Below are 16,937 nucleotides of genomic sequence, written 5' to 3' on the forward strand. Positions count from 1 at the left end.
ACTTACTAGGTTCATTACAAGCATATATATTAACTTATACAGTTATGCCCCTTCTTGGTTTACCAAGTTTTATTGCAACAAGGTTACAATTTAGACTTTGCTTGATCCAGAACTTCCGGGTTGTCACAAACTCATACCCAAAAGGACCAAGATTATGGGGCTAATAAGCATAAACTTTGAACATAAGCAAGATCTAGTGATATGATCAACGAATTCAGAACTTTATACCTCAAAATGAAGCTTCGAGGTGAGGTGTTCCTTGATTTGTGAGGTCTTGATCTTCAAAGTTGGTGCTCCTATCTTCTCCTTGATTCAAAGGAACCATAAACACACACTCTTAGGCTCAAAGGAACACACAAGAGATTGAGGTTGCAATGGACGAAATGAGGGTTGGAGGTTGGTGAGGGAGTGAGCATTTGACAGTTAATGATGTTTATATAGGGTCCAAACCCTAAAAACTAGGGTTTGTGGATCACGCACGTACGCCCCGCGTACGCTATGTACGCCCTGCGTGCGTTATGTACGCCTAGCGTATATGACCTCGCCCCAAATATTACAAAAATGCCACTGTGGGCCATTTTTCAAGGTTTCTCCTACACAAGGGCTAAAGGGAAATAACTCTTCATACTTAGGGTTAAATTGAAAATACCTCATCATCAAAATGTTACTCTCCACGATCACCCATCCCTGAACGCCCAATGTACATTCCTTGTACACCCAATGTTCCCGTTTAGCCCAAAATCCTCATAACTTCAAACGATCATATCTTCTTCAATCCAACTCCGTTTTCGGTGATCCTTATATCCACGGAAAGGTGTTGAGGAGCTCTACAACCATATCTATTTACTTTTGACTTAAAATGCATAGAACTAATATCCTTAAATTCAATAAAAGGTCTGAACCATCACTTTACCAATATACCCTTGTGCTCCAAAGCACAAACCGAACTCTTGCATCACAAAATCTACATCACCTACATCCAAATGGGTCTAAAACTCATTTTCCTCAACGCCCGAAACCTTATGATAATTGATCTTCGGGTCACGGCCCCGAGTTATGAAACGACTCGAAACAGAGTATTACAGAAACAAGGTAAACCCTAAAAGGGGCACGACAATTTTCAAAAATGGGCAAAGGAGGCTAGGGTTTCTAAAACCCTTGCTAAAATTGAAAATATGAGAGTGGAGGCTAGGGTTTCAAGAACCCCGGTGATTTTCAAAAGTTGCCTCCTTAGGGTTTAGTTTCTATAAACCCTAATCTTGATCTATTCAAGTTTGTGAAAGATCTATGAGAACAATGTCTCTGATACCACTGATGTGTTTTATAGGTTACAAAAATCTTACTTTGGCGGAAAACTTAAACCCTAAGTTCACATGCAACCTAAAGGATCTATGTTCTCACTATGATTTGCAAAAAACAATTAAATATCAAGAACCCTATAAGTACATTGCTATTTTCGAAATTTAGAAAGAGTTATTAGAAAATATATACTTTTAGTTTATTATAGAAAATAAACTAGTATTCCTTCTTTGTTGGTCTTCAGAAAGAAAGCACCAGAAGTCCCGTGCCTCTAATGGCTCACACCCAAACCCTAGCAGTTGGAAGCTTTAGAGGAGAGAAGAGGAGAAAGAGTATTTTCAGTTCTCTCTCTTGGAATGAAGTGAATTCTGAAGATTAAACCCAAGGGGGGTTTATATAGGTAATAAGTAGACTAAAGATCAGGTAGGTTCCTTTTGGATAACCCTAATCCTTTTGCTTTCCCCCTAAGACATCCAAACTTCCATAGAGCCCAAGATTACTTCTAGAAACCCTCTAAAAACCATCCCCTCTATGGGAGGTTATAGAATTGGTCAGAGTTCAACTTTTGAACATTGTCATCTTTAGTCCTACTACTTTTAGTTAATCCAATTAATCCCAAAATTAATTCCAATTAATTTCTAATTAATTTTTAATTAAACAATACTACTTCTAATTAATATATTATTCTCATAATATATTAGTAAATCATTTATTTTGATTTCTAATTAATTTATTAACCATGTAATAAATTAATAAATAAGTCTCTCTCTCCAAAAGCATTCATGTCAATTAGTAGGTTTGAGGGCAGCCCAAAAGGTCTTTGTTAATAATTCAAGATTATACTAATTTAGTTATTGGCTTAGACACCTAAACCAACACAAAATGCATATTTCATGCAAGAACCCGGCCTATGCCTTTTCCCTTTCTATCATTCGGCACAATACATAGTTCAAGGGTTAAATCTCTTAACCATCATTACATCCTTCCAAAAGGTCTAAAGTTTACCTCTTTAAGGCCCAAAAGCCTTTACACAATCGACTTCCGGCCCACGGCCCTAAAATAAGAAATGACAGGAAATAGGATGTTACATCATTTATGAAAATCTACTCTTCCCTTTAAGAATTTCTAAAAATATCAAACGATTCGACTCTGATTTGAAACTGAAACCCAGTACTGTTGACTTCAAAAGTCAAATGTGTCTTATTTCTCAAACTTACTGGGCATTTTATCGACATCAAATCTCATAATCTTCCCAAGTAACGATCTCTTGTTTTGTGCAAAATTGTAACGATCCCCACCATTTCCCATCATGAAGTACAAGCACCCATCATCTAGTCCAAAAAGAATCTTTCCACCAAGGTGAGACGTGAACGGAAAATCCATCGTGAATATCCTCCTCGTTTCCACCGGCGACACACCAGAATCTGTAGAAAAAACAGATTTCAAATATAAGAAACACCTGAAATTTATCCTCTGTAACTTGGATTTTCGTATTTGTCACGGTTGAAAGAATCAAAGAACCTTCCATTTTGTGTGAAATTTGGATGCAAAGCTATAGACATCAACCCAAATATATAAAAATCCACAAGCTTCTCAAAAGTGATCTGCTCAAATGTGCCGATTGGGTGATTGAAATCAACCCATATATACACTCGATCCTATTCGTCTTCAAAGCAATCCATCATATTCCTAATGTCTAATTTCCTTTTTTTTTCTAACTCTGGTGCAGTTTGAGTTAACGAGACTTACGATTGGCCGAGGGATAAGCAGGCTTTATAGCTTCAATTTACTTGATTATTTTTATCTGTGGAGAAGTTTGTGACTGATTTCTTGACAGGGACGTAGAAAATGGATCCTTAGGTTTCTTTTTGTTGTGATTCTTTTAAAGGAATTTTAGGAGGAATTAACGAACCAGTTAGAGAAGGGATTTCTGTGGATGCCAATTCCTTCATATTTTGTTTTCATCGATTTTAATGTTGAATTTTGTGATTGAAACCGTTGTTGCTCAAATGGGTTGATGTTCTTGATGCACATAGACAAAAGAGATATTTTAAAGCTTGGGTAACCGACTAATCAAAGGTTTACCGGTTCAAATGGCTAAAGTGAATGTAATAGCTGATAATCTGTCCTTTTTCATTAACGAAATTTAATTTATGACTAAATAATAAACTAGGGCAAAACTTTAGGATTTTTTCCTAGATTTCCCTGTAAAATTAAGTATCATAGATAAATATTTGTGGATAGTTTTGTTACAAAGAGCGACTCATATCCATACATGATTTATAGGGGAGGAGATGGATCACATTAATGGTTAATGGATAACTTCGTGGCTAAGAATGGCTTTAAATTTCATAGTCATTTTATATTTTATGAATATTGGTATTTTTTCTAAAATATATTAAATTTTTTGATTTTTACTCTTACAATCTATTCAAAGGTTAACATATGTGTTGGCATAATTCAGAATCTGGGACAATTTTAGTCTCAGGTGCATTTTAGGAAAATTTTCATTGTTTTATGTATTTGTATTGGAGAAGAACACCATGTTATAAATTAAGTATTATTTCTTATGTTTAATCACACTTTTATGTTTTGGTTTAATAAGATACTTAGCGATTTGAGTCTCAGGTGCATTTTAGGAAAATTTCCATTGTCTTATGTTTTTGTATTGGAGAAGGACACCGTGGTATGAATGAAGTATTATTTTTTATGTTTAAATATTCAGTTTTAAGTTTTGGTTCAATAAAATATTTGGAGATTAAGTAAATTCCTAGAAAAGTTTTTATTCCCATGTTTCATTCTTCAATTTTTTCATCATTTTAGGATTGGTCGGACAAAATATAAAAATGAGACCATAGCTTATAGTAAATAAAATTAGTAAAGGGCGACAGTTCAAGTTTTTTTTTAAATGAGTCACTTGTTGTAAATTTGTCGATAGATCGTTTTTATAATAGTATTAGTTATTCGGTTCTTTGTTTTTTTTTCCTTTTCTCGGTATCATATAAATATTTTTACCAACATGTTACTATTTTAAACTTGTAAAACATGCTAATGACAAAAAACAATTAATGAAAATGAAAACACTTAGGGCGTGTTCGGCACGGAACTTTTGGGAGCATTTGAGAACTTCTAGCTTCTAACGTTTGACAAAATGCTCCGTTTTGAACAGAAAGTCTTGTTTGGCACTACAAGCTTCTAGCGTTTAGTTTAAACAAAACGCTACAAATCCAAATGCTACTTCATGTAGCGTTTAACAAAACACTACAAGCTACCCGTCACCCGCTACCAGCTAATTTTTCCGAACACGCTCTTAGTTGTGAACTTGTGATGTATAATCGTTTTCTAGCAACAAGGATAAGGTTTTCGTAATCATTTTCCAGGCTGCAGCAACAACGATGTCAAAACTTGTGATGTTGGGGTTTCAACTTATCTACATAAAAGCATAAAGAAAGCACATAAAGTAATTCTTTTATCAAAAAACTAACATCAATGAAGTAAAGAAAAATAATGAAATCTTACAATTTACATGGATCAGATTAACACGAAATCATAAATCAGATTAACACGAATCACAAACTAGAAATCAGAATCAGTGAGGTTGGCTGAAATCATATTAACATGAATAAAAGATCGATTTTTTAGGGAAAATAACACAAAAGTCATTAAGTTTATACCAAAATTCTAATTTGACATTTGTTTTTTTTTTCTCAAATTTGACATTGTGTTTTCAAATTTGTTACAATTCTGACCACTTAACTGGTCAACCTGGTTGTCTACTGACATGACATGATGACGTGTCAGTTTTTGATGACGTGTCATGCTTGCGTGCCAAACCTGATTTTTTCACAAAAGATACTAAGTTTTCATTTTCTTTTTCAATTTTGACACTAAGTTTTCATTTTTTTTTCTCGATTTTGACACTCTATTTTTTCCAAATCGAACATCATTTTTGTTCAATTTTATTATGTATAAATATGTATTGGTTATATAAAAACCGTATTCTACTTATTTATTAGTTCTTCATTTTCAAAGGAAAATTATGCTTGACTTTATATATAAATTTAGGATGTTGCTTAAAAATCCCTTAATGATAGGATATGTGTTTATGGGTGTGTTGGTTTGTGGGGGTATGTATAGTCTCATACATATATGGCACATCATTAGTAGTTCAAGATCCTCTAAATTTAAAATATATTGTAATAGTTTAAGTCTAAGAATTCATAATCGGAACAATATTTGATAATTAATTCATATCAAGATAATTAAACTAACCATAAGCATCGAATAAGAATAACAAAATTTTATCAAATATGAAATCTTATATATTTTATTTATTTGGTGTATATTTTACATATATTTTTATGGGAAAATAGCACAAAAGTGATTAAGTTTATACCAAAATTCTAATTTGAAACTGTGTTTTTTTTGTCTTAAACTTGACACGGTGTTTATCAATTTCTTACAATTCAAACCACTTGACCACTTGATCGGTCAACTCGGATGCCTACTGACGTGGCATGATGACGTGTCGTTTTGATGATGTGGCATGATGACGTGTCAAAATTGAATTCATTTCCAAAAAAAGACACTAAGTTTTCACCTTTTACAAATTTGACACTATTTTTTTTTCAATTTTAGCACTCTATTTTTTTGTTCCACATCGAAGATTTTGACAGATGCTTTTAAGCCATGTTCTATTGGAAGACAGAGGAAAGTCAGTTTTACAAAGATAGGCAATCCACCTAAGTTTGGGAAGTCAGTTTCATTTCATTCTGATGTTTACAGTCCCACTTTAGTTTCTTCAGTGGGAGTATCCCAGAATCATACAAGACCTATCACTGGTTAACGGATAGGCAGATGTTCAAGAAGTAGCGGGATCTCTAATAAATCTAGAAAGAGTGGGAGTTGTGGTGATAATAGTTATGAGGGTGGAGATGTATGTGTTTCAAAGATCATACCTCCTATTATCTAGAGGACCACTAAGAAAATTATTCTGATGAGGTATTCTCTATCAACCAACGACTTGTTGATGTGTGGGAATGGGTCAAACTAGAGGCCTTGAGAATGAACTCCATATAGTGGTAGAATGTTATGGATAACGAGTTGAGTGTACTTCAGAATAGACATATGTTTAGGTTAAGTATTAGATAGATGGCAGAAAAACTTACAATGGAAGATTGGTGGTGAAGGGAATCCAACAAAAAAAAAGAGGACGATTGCGAAGATAACTATAACCAGTTCCATCTTGAACACGGTGGCCTCTGATAATCTTCATCTAGAGCAGCTAGATGTGAATAGAACAGACCTCCTTGATGACAACCTGAAATGAGACATCTAGAAGGCACAACCAGAAAGTGCTCTTACAACTGGTAATAAAAAGATGGTGTTTAAGAAGAAGGAAAACCAGTATTGCATGAAATAAAATTCGAACTAGTGGTACTTAAAGTTTGATAACTTCATGAAGAGGAGCGGGTTCAGAAGACGTGAGGTTGATCACATTTGTTACCTAAATAAGTTAAGGTCCTCCTACATCATCCTCATGTTGAATGTTGATGTTGTGTTGATTGTTGGTTTCAACATGAAGAAGATCAATGAGCTTAAGATACGGTTGAACTGAGAGTTCAAGATAATGAACCAAAGGGCTTCTAAGCCGAATAAAGTCCTTAGTATGGTGATCTCAACAGATGAGAGGACTAAGATGTTTACCATTGAAAAGTTGAAGTTGGGCATGACTTTAGTTGCCCTTCTAACATTTTGAAGAATAGGGGATGACATTTAAGAGAGAGAAAGAGAGAGAGAGATATAGAGTGTATGATTGAGGAAAGATGAAGAATTTGAATGGAAGATGAAGTTGTTCAAGCTTTCTTTTGGGAGATTGTTAGGGTATGAAGTCTTATCCAACATTTGGAGAACTTGGAACTCAATTGAGCACTTGGAGTTCAATGGATAATATGACAAAGGAACATATCATCTGAGAAGGGAATAGTTCATGTGACAAAGGAACAAATAATGTGACAAAGGAACAAATCATGTGACAAAGTAACAAATCATCTTAAACAGGGTATGGAGCACATGGTAAAGGAATGGAGCATCTTGGAGCATGAATGTTCCCTCCTTGACGAATATGTGCCACTTGAAGAGTGGATTTACCACTTAGAATGTTAGATGTTCCATTTAGGAAGAGAGGGTCTTACCTATAGACAAGGTGTGACACTTTTGCAATCCAGATGTTCCATCTTGAAAGAGGATGTGCCAACATAGAGGAACATGCGCCACTCTAGTGTGATATGATGTACTCCGGAGTATTGATGTTGTACTGATAAGTTGTTGAAGCATGGATGTGCCACTAAAGATCATGATGCGCCACTTGATCATCATGATGTGCTATTAGGTGGCTGGATGTGCCACATATGTTCCTAATGTGCCATGACATCTCTTGATGTGACACATGTGTTCCTGATGTGCCACGACATCCCTTGATGTTCCATCATAGCACCTCGACGAAGTTCCATGCAGAGGAGGTTCCACCAAGTGACAAGAGGTGCCACCAAATGACAGGAGATACCACTAAGTGACAGGATGTGCCACCAAGTGACTGGAGTTGCTACTAAGTGCATGGATGTGCCACTAAGTGACAAGGGGTGCCTCTCAACGACACCTGATGTGCCAGTGGTGTATTGATGGTGCCAATATAATATCTCTGAAGGATGAAGATTATAGAAACGTCTTCATGGCATTTTGTGATTGGTTGGAAATTAGGGCATCGCCTTCATGGGCTAACTATGGATGGGCATGTCCCCTCAGAATTAGGGTTTCTCGTGCTTGCCTATAAATATGTTCATATCCCCATTCATTATTCCTTACGAGTGCATCCTTGTAAGTGTACACAAAAATTGAAAGAGAGCAATCATTGTGAGGTTGACAGCACATCCTTTGGAGAAGTTAGTAAGAAAGAGAGATTCTTTTGTTTTAAGAATTCAAGTGAGGTTTAACCTTTGTGTGTGATTGTAATTTTTCTTGGAACTTTTTAATAAAATCCTCTCTCTCTCTCTCTCTCTCTCTCTATATATATATATATATATATATATATATATATATATATATATATATATATATATATATATATATATATATATATATATATATATATATATATCTCCCTCGTTCGCCCATAGACGTAGTTCACCTTGACCAAACCACGTTATATATTTTGTTTAGTTATGGTTTATGTTTTTTAGAAGTTTTATTCCGCAAGTGTTACCGAAGTTTGTTTGATATTTGTCTGAAGTGCTTAACTTCATTTTTGGCATCCTAACCTTTAAGGCGTCAGATACATGTAACAACCATGCTTAATCATATTGTCAAGACATGCCTCTAAAGTATATCTCTTTGATTAAAATAAGTAAAACCCCATATCTTGTCCTCCTTCTCTAACCCACAATTATGAGGAGGTAAATGACGAAGATTTATAAAAAAAAATCTTTCAAGTCTTTTATAAGATAAAAAAAACTTAATCCTTTTAGCTAAAAGACAAAAGTCTTTCTAGTCCAAAAAGATGTACATGACTTTCTATTGCATACCTTATGATATATTATGATACTTAACATTGAAATTAATATTTTAGTAAAATAAATAATTTCTAATTAATTATAAGAGTTATAAATATTTATCTAGAATTAAATTCTTATAAATAATCTATTTGTGTCAACTTGTTATTGGTGTGACCCTTTATGATCATATGTTATTAGTAATGTCATTATAAAGTGACTCTTGAGTGTATAGATCTTTCAATCGCTCACTTGCACAACTATTATAAAAGTTATAAATATAAAATAAAACCTCATTGGAGTACTTTTGTTAGTGGTCCTTTGGATAATAGGAGGTATGATCTTTACACATACAACTCTACCTTTATAACTATTATCACCGCAGCTCCCACTCTTTCTAGATTTATGAGAGCTCCCACTGGTTCCTGAACATCTGCCTATCCGTTAATCGGTGATAGGTCTTGTATGATTTTGGGATCCTCCCACTAAAGCAACTGAAGTGGGACTATAAACACCAAAATGAAGTGAAATTGACTTCCCAAACTTAGGCGGATTGCCTATCTATGTAAAACTGAATTTCTTTTGTCTTCCAAAATAACATTGCTTAGAAGCATCTATCACAATCTTCGAATCTGGAATTCTCCCTTTGGATAGAAGCTTCCTCATTCCTTCCTCATTCATATGAACAAATCTTTGGTGAAATAGAGTGGATGTCCCAACTCCTTCAACAATGTGTGCTTCATCTTTATAAACCTCCACCATATATATAGTGTACCATGTTTATAACCCTTAGCAAAGATCAAGTTTCCCTTTTTCACTTACACTTGTGATCAGCAAATGTAACATGATGACCTTCATTATCAAGTCGCTTAACTGATATCAAAATCCTCTTTAGTTCTGGAATAAACTTGACATTATTCAAAGTCCAATCCGTACCTAGATTCGTCTTGAGAACCACATCTCTGAAACCCATGATATCCGGAAACGTGTTATCTATCAATATGAAATTATGTTGGTAATGCCTGAAGTTCTGCGTTACATCTCTAGAATGACTAGCATCAAATGACGCACCAAAGTCCAAGACCCATGATTCTATTGAGTTTTCAACTGAACAAATGAGTGAGTCGCCTTCAAAATATTTTGCCATATTCATCACCTTTTGGCATTTATCTATCATGAGCTTTAGGCACTGACTTTTGACATGAGCATTCTCTTTGCAGTTCCAACAGGTAATGTTCTTCCTATTGTTCTGTCCCCTCTCCTTCTCAACTTCGATCTTCTACTACCCCTGTACCCTCTGTTGGACTTCATTCCTCTATTTTCAGTACTTAGAAGACTATTTGAAGCTTCTCCAGCACTCTGTCTGCATACATCCTCCCCAAAGATTAAATCATGAATGCCTTCGAATGTCATATTAGCACCCCCCACCCCATCTGAGATACTAATTGTTGTCATTGTACTAGACCAACTATCATGCAAAGATGATAACATCGTCAATGCCATGACTTCATCTTCAAATTTAATCTCGACCGACATCAGCTTTGATAGGATTGAATTAAATTTATTAACATGACCAGTCACTAAGCCACCCTCATTCATCTTCAGATTTACTAATTTTTGAATAAAGCAAACCTTATTTGTTGCTGAAGGTTTCTCATACATGTTAGATAGCACTTTGATCAACCCATGAGTAGTCTTCATATTGACAATGTTTTAAGCTACATTCTTTGCCAAGTATAATCTCACTACACCAAGTGCCTACCGATCTAATAGTTCCCAATCCTCCTGCTTCATTTCTCCATATTTACTTTCGAACAATGGTTCATGTAACTTCTTCTGGAAGAGATAGTCTTCGATTTGCATTTTCCATAAACTGAAATCGTGACCATTGAATTTTTCAATGTTAACTCTCTCATATTTAGCCATAGCTCTGTTACCAGTTTGGTAGGATGACAACAAAACAAGTTAATCACCTCAGAAAAAATGTCAAACAAACTTCAATGAAACTTGTGGAATAAAACTTCTAAAAAACTTAAATCAAAATTGAACACAATATTTAACTTGGCTCGGTCAAGGTGGCCTACGTCCACGGCCGGACAAGAGAGAGAGAGAGAGAGAGAGAGAGATTAAACTTCCAAGAACAATTACAATCTCACACAAAGGTTACACCTCACTTGAACTCTCAAAACAAAAGAATCTCTATTAGTTACTAACTGCTCCAAAGGATGTTCTCTCAACCTCACAATGATTGTTCTCTTGAAATTTCTGTCTACAAACACATGCATGCACTTGCAAGGAATAATGAATGGGGATATGAACCTATTTATAGGCAAGCATGAGAAACCCTAATTTTGATGGTCCATGCCTATCCATAATTATCCCATGAAACTAATTTCCAACCAATCATGGAATGTGATGCCGACACTTCTAGCACCTCCATCTTCAGTGACATTGTATTGGTACCATCAGTACACCACTTGCACATCAGGTGCCAGTGAGTGGCATGTTGGATTTGGTGTCTAAGCCCATAACTATAACTGGGATATACTTGACCCGATTGTAGCATGGTCCTTTTTGGGTTGCCTTCACCAGTGCAATTTGATAGGATGGATTTTGAGAATAAGGTTATTTATGGTGTATTAATATATTACAAGTATAATATATTAATATGAAATCACATTATTTAATTGGTATTGATCAAGAATTAATTTGGAATTAATTTTGTGGTCAAAAGAGACTAACTAAATATATGGGGATTGATTATGTAAATCAATGATTCTTGTAGTGTGGGCCAATGATCCATGATTATGTAGATGGGCTAAACTAATCCATGGATAGTCCATGGAGGTTAAATCCATGGAGCATGAGAATGTGGGAAGTCATGGGTCATCAGGGTTTACAAAGTGTAACCCTAGCATGTGCAACACTATAAATAAGCCCCTTCTAGAGCCAAAATCGGTTCCCACTTACTTTCCAAGAGGGTGAAGATGATTTTGTGCTAGTAGCCTATTTTCTCAAGCCTCCTCTTGCATATTGGTGTTTGTGAACCAATAGAGGTATCACACTTGAGGTGTTCAAGCTTCCAAAGGTCAAGAACTACAAGTCCTTCTAAGAGGTAAGTCATCTAACTAGTTGTATCATTCAATTGTTCAAATGTATGCTATTTATGACAATGCTTTGGAAAATTGAAAATATACATGCATAATTAGAGAAATCATAGATCCAAAGCATTTAGGGTTGCATCTGCACCATAGGAGTGTTATAGTGCTCAAAACCCAACATGGCACCCCTTGTCACTTAGTGGCACATCCAGGCACTTGGTGACACCACCTATCACTTGGTGGCACATGTTGTCACTTGGTGGCATCTCCAATCACTTGGTGACACCTCCTGTGCATGACACTTCGTCGACGCGCCATGATGGCACATCAGGATCACATGTGGCACGTCAAGGAATGTCATGATACACCAGGAACATGTGTGATGCATCAAGCCACCTAATCGCACATAATGATGCTCAAGTGGCGCAACATGATCTTTTCTGGCACATCCATGCTTTAGCAACACATAAGTAGAACATCTACACTTCGAAGTATAGCATGTCACACTAGAGTGGTGCATGGTCCTATATATTGTCGCATCCTCCTTCAAGATGGTCCAAAGTGGCACACCTTGTCTATAAGATGATATGTTCCTTTGTCACACGATCCGTTCCTTTGTCACATGAACCTTTTTTTTTATCAGATGATTTGTTCCTTTGTCACATGCTCCATTGAACTCCAAGTGCTCCAAATGTTGGACAAGACTTCATGCCCCAACATTAAAATGTTAAGACCTAATGGTTAAATATTCAAGCTTAATAGGCTTGCATGGTTTTCCTATTCTCACTTCTCACTTCTCACGAATGTCAACTTCATACTTCTTCTTATTTTCTCTCTTAATTGTTAAAAGAATGTAGAATGATACTTGCATTCTCTCTTTTAAGACAAAATCATTCTTTTGTTTAAAAGCTTAAGAGTTACGAACTAGCATTCAAGTCAACTTGGTAATCTTTAGTGTCAATATTTAGAGGAGCTCTCCTTTGTGCTCTTGCATTCTTCACCAACAATCTGACCTCCCCTTAAAGACCCAATGTCTTCAAAGACTATTACTCTTTTCTTCATATGGTTGTGTTAGTATTTTCATGTTCATTCAATATGATCATTTAGTGGGTATAAACTAGTTTTATTGTTGTTCAAATCTTAAATGCTTTTGTTTCCGTCTTTAAGTTTTTGACACCGAACATTTGAATAAAACTCAACATCAACTACATCTCCCTAGAATGTAACAAAATATGAAAGAACTAATAATCACATCCTTTGTTTTCTTTTTAATGAATTCAATATATATATATATATATATATATATATATATATATATATATATATATATATATATATATATTAAAATTGTTAACCATATAATAACTTTTTTAAAACATTGATGGCACCGGAAGTGGATTCAAACACAAAGGACAATAAACCCTCGTTAAATGGAACTTTCAAGTAGGCACATAAAGCTAGATTCTCTAATATCTCAAGTGAAGTGAAACCTGGAATTTTTTCAACAATCTGAATTATATGAGATCTTTTTGAATGTAATAACACCGTATATTTGAATTCAAAAAACATGTAATGATTTCCAAATTTTGCAATAGAAAAAGTCTACTTCTTATTTATCTCATAGTCATACAGAAAGTGAGATACAACCATTGTTGGAAGAAACCCTCATTAAATGGAACTTAGATGCAAAGTTGGCAGGATGAAGGGAGAGTAATTATAGTTGAAGATGTTGTTTATCAAACAAATTGAAATGAATGCATTATAATGTTTTTGTTATGGTATTTAACTATTGTGTTTTAATATCAATGCAAGTGTTGTGTAATTTTAAGACACCCCCATGTAAAGTTAACATCTAACTTAAGTTACTTTTTAGATAGTTAATATGCACATTTCCCCTTTAAAGTTGGTTATGTTATCATTTTTTGAAAAAAAATGAATCGCATAAATATTTATAAATGTTTTTGTTACCTATAATAACATATTACTATGATGGTTAAAGGTAAGGTATGTTATATATATATATATATATATATATATATATATATATATATATATATATATATATATATATATATATATATATATAGAGAGAGAGAGAGAGAGACAGAGAGAGAGAGAGTTTCACTTGAGACAATGCTAATTTTGTTAGATATGTTAAAATATATTAATACTCTACTAGAATTGTTAGATTTTTTAGAATATTCTAATATTCTATTAGATTGTTGGAATATTTATAGTTTAATATCCTAACATTCTAAAAATTTGATTTGAATATTTACAGTATAATATTCAATTATAATATTTCATATATATATATATATATATATATATATATATATATATATATATATATATATATATATATATATATATTTCGAAAAAAACGATAATTTCTTATTTTAATTTTTTATTATAATTTTTTTATTATTTTTTTTGGATAATCTGAATGACGAAAATAATATGAATGAATATTTATTCTAACATTATATGTTTTAGAATATTACAATGTAAAATATGTTAAAATTATTGTTTTAGAATATTAGAATATTACACATATTTACTTTTTATGAACACTACAATATTAGAATATTTCACTAGAAAAAAATAGTCTTACGGTCTCACAAAATTAGGCCGTCTCATATGAACATATATATATATATATATATATATATATATATATATATATATATATATATATATATATATATATATATATATATATATATAGGTTTAGGTTATTATATTCAAAGTAATTATTGTGTTATTGTATGCATAAATGAGGGCCAATCATTTTACTTATTTTAAGAAAGTGATTAATACATATTATTGAATTAAATATAATTGAAAAATATCATCTAATTTAACCAGAAGCGTATTTTAGTCAATTAACATAGATTTAATAAAGGAAATTTGCATATTTTAGGGAATCATAGATTCTATTAATTTTAAAAATCCGATTTTACGAATTATAAGGTTTTTAATTCTGACATTCTGACAGAATATGTTTGAGTATGTTCAAAAATAAAAATATTCTTGAACCATAAAATAATAAAAATATTTTTGAACATATTTCTTGATCATGACTTTAAAAGTTACTTGTAGAATAACAAAATTCTCGAACCATCAATTGAAGAATTAAAACAAAAATTACATTAATTCTTATAGAATACATGTAACAATTGCTAAAGAATTACATTTATTGTTAAAGAATAAAACTAAAAAAACTTTCAAATCTGAAAAAAAAAACATCAAAATCTAACAAAGACACTAATACATTCTAAAAGAATAATGTTGCTAAGAGGCGTCGTTCAAATTTAGTGGTCCGTTCTTCAAGCATCAGCTTCTGTAGAAACAAATACAATGAATAAGTTAGTGAGAAAGTATGCATATTCCATTCCAACGTAATTGGAATTCGTGATTCCATTATGATAGAATTGGAATTCATTTACCAATAATTATATTAATTCGGGGAATTCTAACAGAATATGTTCATGATTATCATAAAAAACATTCTTTTCTGATAGAATACTTTAAACGAAGAAATATCATTCAGTTGAAGCCTTTTAGCGAGCGTTTGGTGTGCATCAAAACAACTTTCAATTTCGGATGAACAACATACATAAATTGTTCATACCACATCAGCCTTCACATAAATGAATAACATTATTCCAAGATTCTGTAATTGTCAAATACCAAATGCAAGTAAAAATTCACCTGGGCAGGATACACCTAGCCTCCTGTAACATATTGTATGGTTGTAACATATTGTATGGCAAAGTAAACATAAAGAAAGCAAAAGCAGTTAGTTCTTTTCTAGTAGAACAAAATATATATGAATTTGAAGTTAGAATGTTATCTAAATAAAATATGCAGCTCTACTTTTAAGTTTTAACACGATGGGGGTGTTAAAACCCCAAAAAGACAAGAAACGCTAAATTGTGTCTAAATAAAATATGCAGCTCTACTTTAAAGTAAGAATGTCCATACTAGTATTGATTTACACTCTTATAACCTTCCATCCAAACTCAAATTATACAAAGGAATCATAAAAACAACAAAAAAAAATCTCTACCTTTAGATGGAGCAGCCGATTGTGACAACCCCACCTCTACTTTCTTCTTCGTCTTCTGCAATGACCACACACTCTAGTGTGGTGTTTTCTTCTTGTTCTGTCGATCAAAGCACAAAACATACACCACCCCCAAATCACTACTTCTAAGAAACAGAAGTTGACGCAGCTAGAGGCTGCTAGAACAAAAAAACAAAAAAAAAACAAAAAAACTAATTTCTTTTTTCTTCATTTCCTGTGAATCAACAAACCCAATTTCCCTTCATTTTCATTGATTTCCCAGCAAACCCAAACACCCCAACGCTTTCTATCAAACAAACAAACAAAATCCCAAAAGAAATTTTTACCTGTGGTTGATTTGGAACTGCCAAAACAAGGAAATTTTTTACCATCGGGCCCCCCTTTCCCCTCGTTTTCTTCCTTCTCTGTTGTTCCCATCGAACACAAAGCGGCAAAGGTTTCGTCTTGCCACTGCCGCTCCTTGCGAAGCCGGACATCACACCTCGCAGCCGGAATAGACGAGCAAAACTCCGTTGTTTCTTCACGTCTCCTTAGTCTCTTCGGTTTCGTCGACCCGGAAACTACTCTCTCCTCGCGAATCGACCGACTACGCACCGCCTGTGAGCTTCGTTTTCTTCGGCCTTCTTTGTTATCTAAAAGCGTCAATACCCTGTAGGATGCTACGGCTTTATCGGGTGGGAGATTGAGGAAGACACACTTATTTATTTAGGTTATAAGTCAATACCATGATTATAGGGATTATTTTTGGAAGTTACTAAACAAGTTACTAAATTACCCTTATTTATTTATTTTATTATTTAATTTTGATTGGCCCACATTGATGCATACAATAACACAATAATTACTTTGAATACCTGAACCTAGCTCTCTCTCTCTCTCTCTCTCTCTCTATATATATAT

This window comes from Lactuca virosa, chromosome 4 (genome assembly GCF_052849685.1).
Source record: "Lactuca virosa cultivar CGN04683 chromosome 4, Lactuca_virosa_CGN04683_v6, whole genome shotgun sequence".
Lineage (NCBI taxonomy): Eukaryota > Viridiplantae > Streptophyta > Magnoliopsida > Asterales > Asteraceae > Lactuca > Lactuca virosa.